Here is a 10,196-nt window from a genome sequence, read left to right on the forward strand (position 1 = left end):
GTCCTCGGACATGTTCCATGTTATTTTCAAATGAAATACATGTGAGAGAGGGGCTATGGAGAGATGAGGAGCACTGTTGGAGGGTGAAAGTGAGGAAATCATTACAGTGTTGTTCTATGCTTTGAAAGATATTACAATTAAATATGCTATGAAAAATGTATTGTAGAATGCACCTTTTTTTAACAGGGAAGAGGACAAGGACCCGAAAACATGCTCAGGATTGTTCTATTTTTATCAGCCTGTGGATGATGAAGGGTACATTACACCTACTCCTCCTGGTGGCTGAGTGTGAGGGCTGTGACGTCAGCAGGCAGTCAGCAGCTGGCACCCCTGGGCATGATGCCAGGGAGGGGCTGAGCTCACTCAGCCTCAGCGCAGGCCGCGGATGCACCAGTTGTGATCTCAGCTGCACCCTCCAGAGATGTCTTCTCCTCTGCAGTACATGGCCCTCCTGCTCCTGGTGACAGGTGTGTAACATGTTCTATTGTGTGTGCCATGTGCTATTGTGTGTAACATGTTCTGATGCATTTTTTTGGGACCTCAGATGACAATTGAAAACCGTGAATATTCTGAGCCTCTAAATGAACAATGTTTTAAAAGGTTTTTAATAACACCCCGGGCATTAATGCATAAATACGTCCTGCTCCGTTTTAACACTTTTAACTCTTTGTTTCAGGTAAAAGTGGGGCGCAGTCGGTGTCTCAGTCCCCGGAAAAGCTGTCGGTGTCGGAGGGGCGCCCCCTGTTCATAAACTGCACCTATGAATACTCAGGGACCCCCTATCCCTTCTGGTACTTCCAGCCCCCGGGTGAAGCCCCCCGACTGCTGCTGCAGGACCTCGGGGTGAAGGAGCAGAGGGGCTTCAGTGCCCCCCACAATAAGACGATGAAGTCCTTTCACCTGCGGAAGGAGAGAAGTGAAGTGGGGGATTCAGGGCTGTACCTGTGCGCCTTGAGGGACACAGTGTGTGATGAGGCGCTGGGAGCTGCACAGAAACCAGGAAACGCACCGTCCTTCACTGTGAGCTCCTGTGACACCAGCCTTTCCTCAGAGCTCACAGAAACAACATGCTGACACATAAAGTGACCCCTAGCAGACACCACAAGAACAGTGACGTCACTGCGAGTTCTGTCACCACATCAAGGAATGAGGGAAAAGGATACATATGTGGTAGGACTCAGACGAGACTTGGAATAGACTATTACAGTACCAAGATTGTTTCCTTCTAAATAATACATGGTAACACCATCACCCTTCCCAAAACATGGTTAAATCCTTGCTGTCTTGCTCTTTCATGTGAACAATATAGTATTTCTGCAAACAGGAGGAATAAAAGCACCATCTGCTGAACAAAACTAAACACACTGAAAAAGCACTTGGGAAATTCTGTTCGCAAAAAAGATGTCAGCATTGGTTTAACATAAACCAGACTAATAAATTCTGGCTCAGAATGTGTAGAAATATGCAGATACATTCAATATGCCATACAGCTCCTTCCAGCTGATCACTGTTCAGTTTAGAAAAAAACAGATCAGATTAAATTAAATCTAGTTCTATTTATTGTTGTTTGACTGTAATTGTTGTCCCCGTCCTGCCTCACCTTGGATGCGGCTATGACATAATTCAACTTTACTAACTATTTATTTCTGAGCAGCTAAACCGTTCTCTTAATACAGGTAACTAGAGATGTCACAACTGATTGAAAAAGGGAATCCTAGACATTGTAGGCCCTCGATAGTATATTCTGATCAAGAGACACCAGTGCTCGCAGCTGAGAGGGCTTCTTGCAAACTACAGTTATGACCTCACTAAGAAGCAACAATATGATTTGTGCAGAATTTGGGAGGCTCAAAATCTGTTACTTGCTCTTAAATTGTCTGTTTTCAGATTCCTGCTATCTTTCAGTAATGTGTGAGAGGGTTTTTAACATGGACACCCAGAAAGACTTGTGTATTTTGTATTTTTACCATATGCACTTGATAGAGCGCCCACACTCCACCTGGGAAGGCATCTTGGCGCTGGTGATCGGTGGAAACACAATGATGCTGGGGTCTTCTTTCAATGCACAGCAGGTCTTGGACAGTGCTGTGATGCAGAGCAGGCCTGCCTCTAGGCACATCTGGGCTGAGGCTGCCCCAAGGTTCAGAACCCTGAACAGTGACACATCTGACCCCACCCCAGCCCCACAGCTCTCTCCACAGAAGGAGGCACCAGCAGAGTCTGAGGGCACACTCCTGCCTAGGGTGTGAGGCTGGGAGGGGAGCTGAGATGGGGGGGACTCTGTATCCAGAGGGCCTTGTGCACCAGACACCCCCATTCAAAGGAGGGATTAAATGGCTGAAATATGTGGTAATCATTTTACCGCATGTATACCTCACCGCAGACTCAGAGCTATGCGGTAATCCTGCCTCTGTTGTAGGGATGAGGCTGTCTGCAAAGCACAGTTTTCTAGTTTTAAGACGCGACTAGATCAGTAGCTTCAGGGCCGCCTTGTCACTCTCACTGCGGCTTTTGGAGGTGTTAGGACCAGAAATATGTCCCTCTCTGCTGAGGATGGGAAGCCAAGACCATGTGACTGAGTTTCATCAAAACAGTGACACATCCTGGTTTAATGTCGAGCTTTGCTTCCTGGTGTTTCCAGATTTGATCTTTTTCTTCCTTTTATCTCCTTGCCTATTAGTCACTATAACGTGTTAATGGAGTTGTATTCAAACGTGGCGAGGGGCCTATAATTCTGTAGTGTGTGCTATGCAAATCAATACAAAAATAAAAACCGACAGACTGCAAAACCACAGAGCCCAGTAGGGACAATCTCCCCACCAGGAATGGTCCCCGCCTGTAAGAGGTTGAGAACCAGATGCAAACACATGTGGAAGACACAGGAACATTCCCATGTCTTCAGACTCCACGCAGGGCCCTCATTCCCACCTTTCTATGGAGGAGGCAGTGTCCACGCAGGGTCTATGCAGGATCCATGCAAGGTCCATGCAAGGTCCATGCAGGGCCCATGCAGGGTTCATGCAGGGCCCTCATTCCCACCTTTCCATGAAGGAGGCAGAGACAATGCAGGGCCCTCATTCCTATCTTTCCATGAAAGAGGCAGGGTCCATGCAGGGCCCTCATTTCTACCTTCTTATGTAGGAGGCAGGGTCCATGCAGGGTGCAGGGAGGGCCCTCATTCCTACCTTTCTATAAAGGAGGCAGGGCCCTTGCAGGGTCTATGCAGGATCCAAGCACTGTCCATGCAGGGTCCATGCTTGGTCCATACAGGCTCCATGCAGGGTCTTTTCAGGCTCCATGAAGGGTCCATGCAGGGTCCATGCAGGGTCCATGCTTGGTCCATACTGGGCCCATGTAGGGTCCATGCCGAGGCCATGCAGGGTCTTTGCAGGGCCCTCATTCCTACCTTTCCATAAAGGAGGCAGGGTAAATGCAGGGTCTATGCAGGATCCAAGCACTGTCCATGCAGGGTCCATGCAGGGCCCTCATTTCTACCTTTCTATGGAGAAGCAGGGTCCATGCAGGGTCCATCCGTGGCCCTCATTTCTACCTCTCTATGAAGGAGGCAGGGCCCATGCAGTGTCCATGCAGGGTCCATGCAGGATTCATGCAAGGTCCATGCAGTGTCCATGCAGGGTTCATGCAGGGCCCTCATTCTCACCTTTCTATGAAGGAGGCAGGGTCCATGCAGGCCCTCATTCCTACCTTTCCCTGAAAGAGGCAGGGTGATGCAGGGTCCATGCGGGGCTCACATTTCTACCTTTCTATGGGGGAACCAGGGTCGATGCAGGGTCCCTGTAGGAACCAGGCACGATCCATGCAGATTCCGTGCAGGGTCTATGCAGGGCCCTCATTTGTACCTTCTTATGAAGGAGGCAGTGTCCATGCAGGGTCTATGCAGAGTGCAGGCAGGGCCCTCATTACTACATTTCTATGAAGGAGGCAGGGTCCATGCAAGGTCCATTCAGACTCCATGCAGTGCCCTCATTTATACCTTTCTATGAAGGAGGCAGTGTGCATGCAGTGTCCATGCAGGGCCCTCGTTTCTACCTTTTATATGAAGGAGGCAGTGTCCATGCAGGGTCCATGCAGGGTCCATGCAGTGCCCATGCAGGGCCCATTCAAAGTCAATGCAGGACCCTCATTTATAACTTTCTATGAAGGAGGCAGTGTCCAAGCAGGGCCCTCATTTCTACCTTCTTATGAATGAGGCAGGGTCCATGAAAGGTCCATGCAGGGTGCAGGCAGGGCCCTCATTCCTACCTTTCTATAAAGGAGGCAGGGCCCGTGCAGGGTCTATGCAGGGTCCATGCAAGGTCCATGCACTGTCCATCTAGGGTCCATGCAGGGCCCTCATTTCTACCTTTCTATGGAGGATGCAGGATCCATCCGTGGCCCTCATTTCTACCTCTCTATGAAGGAGGCAGGGCCCATGCAGCGTCCATGCAGGTTCCATGCAGGATCCATGCAAGGTCCATGCAGTGTCCATGCAGGGCCCTCATTTCTTCATTTCTATGGAGGAAGCAAGGCCCATGCAGGGCCCTCATTCTCACCTTTCTATGAAGGAGGCATGGTCCATGCAGGTCCTCATTCCTACCTTTCCATGAAAGAGGCAGGGTCCATGCAGGGTCCATACAGGCCCTTATTCCTACCTTTACATGAAAGAGGCAGGGTCCATGCAGGGTTCATGCAGGGCCCACAATTCTACCTTTCTATGGAGGAACCAGGGTTGATGCAGGGTCCCTGCAGGAACCATGCATGATCCATGCAGGGTCCATGCACGGTCTATGCAGGGTCCATTCAGAGTCCACGCAGGGCCCTCATTTTTACCTTTCTATGAAGGAGGCAGTGTCCATGCAGGGTCTATGCAGGGTGCAGGCAGGGCCCTCATTCCTACGTTTTTATGAGGGAGGCAGTGTCCATGCAGGGTCTATGCAGGGTGCAGGCAGGGCCCTCAATCCTACCTTTCTATGAAGGAGGCAGGGTCCATGCAGGGTCCAGTCAAACTCCATGCAGGGTCCATGCAGGGCCCTCATTTATACCTTTCTATGAAGGAGGCAGTGTGCATGCAGTGACCATGCAGGGCCCTCATTTCTACCTTTTATATGAAGGAGGCAGTGTCCATGCAGTGTCAATTCAGGGTCCATGCAGTGCCCATGCAGGGTCCATTTAAAGTCAATGCAGGGCCCTCATTTATACCTTTCTATGAAGGAGGCAGTGTCCATGCAGGGCCCTCATTTCTACCTTCCTGTAAAGGAGGCAGGGTCCATGCAGGGTCCATGCAGGGTGCAGGCAGGGCCCTCATTCCTACCTTTCTATAAAGGAGGCAGGTCCCGTGCAGGAAGCATGCAGGGTCCGTGCACGGTCTATGCAGGGTCCATTCAGAGTCCATGCAGTTCCTCATTTTTACCTTTCTACCAAGGAGGCAGTGTGCATGCAGGGTCCATGCAGGGCCCTCATTTCTACCTTCTTATGAATGAGGCAGGGTCCATGCAGGATCCATGCAGGGTGCAGGCAGGGCCCTCATTCCTACCTTTCTATAAAGGAGGCAGGTCCCATGCAGGGTCTATGCAGGGTCCATGCAGGGTCCATTCAGAGTCCATGTAGAGTCCATGCAGTGTGGGCAGAAGCTACAGTGACGTATGTTGCTCTGTTAGCTCCTGAGGAAGGATTATGTGCACTGCCTCTTGTCTAATGACCGAGCCATATTGGAGTCCTTTTGTTGTAACCTGGTGGACCCTTGTGGTAGCACCTTAAAGCCTACTGCCTACTGTCAGCTACTGTAATAGTGGCCAGAGCTCTGGTGTAGACTATAATCTCATTTATCTATATATGTTCTATCTCTTATCCAGATAGCTCACTTCCTGTCTCAGGAGACTCGAGGCACTATCCAACTTTGATACCTGAGAGACATTCTTTTTGGTGCCACCTGTATCTCCAGCCTTTAATTTCACAAACATATACATGTCATTTCCATAATTAAAAATGGTGAAAGAGTAAGACTGAATAAATTCTGAAAATGTCAAATTTGGAGGAACATGAGTGACAGCAAGTAGGAGTGTGAAGGGTGAGTTAAGCACTGCCTGCCCTCTCCAGGCAGACAGGAACTCCCTCCTCTGAGTCCTCAGTCACAGAGTGAGTGTCTTACAAGATGAAGTTGTGGGTGGTAAGTTCTGCCTCTTCACCCTAAAGTGAGAAAGGTGAATAAATACTTTTTATTACATTTATATCGCACAATGTACCACTTGTTAGGTCTCTAGGCGCTGACAATTACACAGCTCAAAGGGCTCTTTTTATAGACCTGGTAAGAATGAATGTCTGAATGAACCCCTGGGAATTCATCCTGTCAGTTCAGACTCTACAAACATCTCTACAATGGGTGCCTCAGTTCATTGTAGAGACCTTTAGCTCTTACAGACTGTAAAAAAAAACCATTCATACCCGCGCTTTCCACTGTCCCTCACTGATGACATCACACATCAGGAGCCGGATGTTCAGGGGCTCAGAGGATGGGATAGTGAAGAACATATCTCAGAATTGTAATATGTTCACAGCACTTTGATATGCAATGATCTGAGACTTCCACATGAGGGCGCAACATCCTTGAAAGTAGAAGTGCATCTTCACATCTAGGTAAAAGTCTTCTTGTGACTGATGCAAGAAACAGAACAGCACACACACACACACCATCTGTACCACAGGGAGGAACAAATGTTATTTGACACAAGGAAACCATTGGTGCCAACTGAGTTCATACTATGCTGATTTCATACCACAGTTTTAAATGTGAAATATGCGAGTATGTTTCATGCAACGTTTTTTTTCCATTTTTGTATCACACAACTAACTAAAATTATTCAAATCCAGCTTGTTCTATTATTCATAAAAACACAATTCATAAATAAAACATATATTGTGTTAAAATGTATAATGCTGATTTAAAAAAATGTATAATCCATGTGTGCTCCTTATGACTTCACAGTCCATTCTCTGTGTTTTCCCCGTTGATGAGAACAGAGTTTCACTCACAGCCAGATCTACTGAAAGAGCGAGACCCTGCTTGTGTGAAACCCTAAAGCTGCATGAGACCAGGAGCAAAGAAGAGACAAACACAAAACTGTGTGCTAATCCTACCTGTATGCGCAATTACTGAGAATTAAGAAACAAAGAGGAAGGTCCAAATCCAAACAAATGTCCTTAATGTTTCCTTTTATTTTCTTCTAATATGAAGAGATAAAACCCAGCCAACGCGTTTTGTTCCACACTGGAACTTCTTCAAGGCTGTAGACAAGCAACATGACAACATATAAATGACATATACAACATGGAAAGCAGTACACGTCACAAAAAATATAATACATCAGAAAACTATAAGTACAGGGATCAGAAACGCGCATACACCGTAACAAAATGGCACATATAAATATTATCCAAGATATTACATACATACAACATTTAAAACAAACACGTAACTTTACATGTCTGAGAGTATAACACACGCCTGTATTGTGAGCATTCTTAGGATAAACCTATCCAAGTAAATTTCAAATCTTAATTCTTATTTATAACTAGCCCACTTTATTTCTTCGTTTAATATCAAGCTCCAAAATGATTTTTTTTTTTACTTTTTAGAAATAGAAAACAATAGAAAAAACAGAAAAAACCCCAGAAAAAATGATGGCAAGTCTGCATTAATTCTTTTACGTGTCCTCCACGGCAAGGGCAGCAAGGAAGAAAAATGGGGGGGGGGGTCGGGGGGGAGGGAAAAGGAAGGGAATTGTGAATACAAAGAACGGGGGAAAGACAGTAAGGATAAAGAAATGGTGATTTAATAATCCTAAACATAGTGATATGAGTAAAAAATATATATATGTCTAGGCACTCACCAAAAAACAAGTTCTTTATTTAATTCAGAAGCGGAATGCAGTTTGGCACCATCCCGTATGCATGGGAAGTTCCCATAATCGAAAATCTAATATAAAAGTAATGTATAGATATGTATAGATTGGAAACTGAACATAAAAATTTATTCAGTGATGATTAAATAATCCTAGGTACTGAGAACACCCGAACGGCTGGCAATGTCTATTTCAAAAGCATGAAGTAAGGCAAGGTTACCGTATTCAATATAGTGCTCCAAGAAATGAGGACTATTCGTACATTTAGAAAAAACCTAAAGTTGGACAACTACAAACCAATTCTAAACCTAATCAGTCCATGGTATAGTAATTAAAAGCAGGGGAATATATAATCGTATGCTATCAACATTGGTATAGGCGTAAACATCTCATGCCGCACACTCTCTAAGTGATAATCAGAAATAAACTTACCCAGTCTATAAGTATTAGGCGTTTAGTATACCACAAGTTTTCAGAGGAGTCGAGTTTGTCTGTTTAATACAGTTCATTGTTAAAACTCCATAATAAGAGCAGCATTAAAGGGCTTCCACGATGCTGGAGACAAAAATAGAAAAACTATTGATCCACTTGTTCCGTCTCCAACCTACCAAAATACACAAAATCTATGACACATATATTAAAACCAACTGCCTTGTGGTCAATATAGTAAGAGAGTGCTGGTACCGCAACCCCCATCTGATAGTCGATGCCCCAAAGCAACAATATCGGGCCTAAAGATAAGTACAGAGATGCAATGTATAAATGACAAGCTGCCGAACGAAGTAGGAAACAAATACACGGCACGGGAAAAGAAGTCTAAAATTTGCGCCTGCTCCATTTAAGGAACGGGTATGGTATAATCCCTTCTGTAGTTCCAAAAGTACAACAAAATATAAAAAGAAAAAGTTCCTTGATAGCATATAGACGCTCTTACCTAGGAGGTCCTGTATACCGAACACCCAGGAGATTAGTTCATTCCCGCGGCAAGATGTATCCATGTCGCGCCCCAATGAGTTTAAAAATATATAAGCACAGGAAGTGTCAGTCAGGTGTTTGTCGGCTACATTCCATCCCTCGCGATCTTTAGATACGATGGCAAAAGTATAGAACAAGAGACACCATATTAGAACGGTAAAGATCCGATGTGCAGATAATAAAAAGCATATTGGTGTCAAGGGAAGTTAAACACAGGGAAAATTGATAAGTATGTTATGAACTGAATTCGTGTACTGGATAGTGGGACAAAAAGATCATCGACCACATCCCATATCACGCGATCTTTTGATTCGAGAGGAATGGTATAGAAAAAGAGACGTCATCTTGGAACAGTGAAGATCCTATGTGCAAATATCAGACCGCATGTTGGTGTCAAATGAGGTTATAGGTCGAGAGAAATATTAGTTATAGCATACTATATATTCGTATGCTCGATAATGTAAAGGATTGTTAATTCCCATTCCACAAATTATTTTGAATTGGAAAAGAAAGGCAAAAACAAACGATTTGTTAGGAAGGATGGCGCCATGATGGAACGGTCAAGCAAACCATTCCTATATTATCCCCAACATTAAAAAGTATGTCATTCTTTATAAAAATGAAAAAGGATTCCAATCTTTTATAAAAGTAAAAAAGGGAAAGAAAAAGCCAAAAGAACCAAAAACTAAGGGAAATGACCCAACAAGGGAACCAGCGAAGGAGCACCCCTTAGAATATTGGATTGTAGCCCCCAAGTATAATGGCATGTCTGTTTCAAGCACCCAAATGGCGAAAGTTTTCCATATTCGGGGAAAGAATGTAATCCAATATGTCATGTATTTCATAAAACAAAAAGATAATAGAATTTAATTTATATTAGGAAGATATCCCATCATGAAAATGCATAAGCTGCTAGCAAGGTACATCTTAAAGAAAAAAATGCATTTCAGAATCGGAATTGTGACCCTGCGTGATCGCCCGCAAGCGACAAATCCACTTCGACTCCAATTGCCTGAGTGTCAATTCACAGTTTGTGCCCCTCTTACTTATAGGTACATGATCAATGCCGTGAAACCAGAAGATATTACTGCCATTATGTTTGTTATTGTAATGTTCGGTAATAGGGTATCTGATATCCCTATTGATTAATGCTCTCCTGTGTTCTTGAATTCGGATTTTTAAGCATCGTGTGGTACTCCCCACATATATAATGTTACATTCACATCCCAAGATATATACCACATGAGTGGTGTTGCAGTTAATAAAGTGAGTGATGTTGTAAATCCGTGGACTGTTAAAGGAAAAAGACGTTGTTTTATTTTT

The 10,196-nt window shown here is 44.9% G+C and overlaps 1 pseudogene; it reads left to right on the top strand.

Moving 5' to 3' along the window:
• Positions 1 to 421: 421 nt before the first annotated feature.
• Positions 422 to 1,074, top strand: LOC146859490 (T cell receptor alpha variable 3 pseudogene; annotated as a pseudogene).
• The last annotated feature ends 9,122 nt before the right edge of the window (positions 1,075 to 10,196 follow it).

The sequence above is a fragment of the Triturus cristatus genome, chromosome 3_2 (assembly GCF_964204655.1).
Source record: "Triturus cristatus chromosome 3_2, aTriCri1.1, whole genome shotgun sequence".
Classification (NCBI taxonomy): Eukaryota; Metazoa; Chordata; class Amphibia; order Caudata; family Salamandridae; genus Triturus; species Triturus cristatus.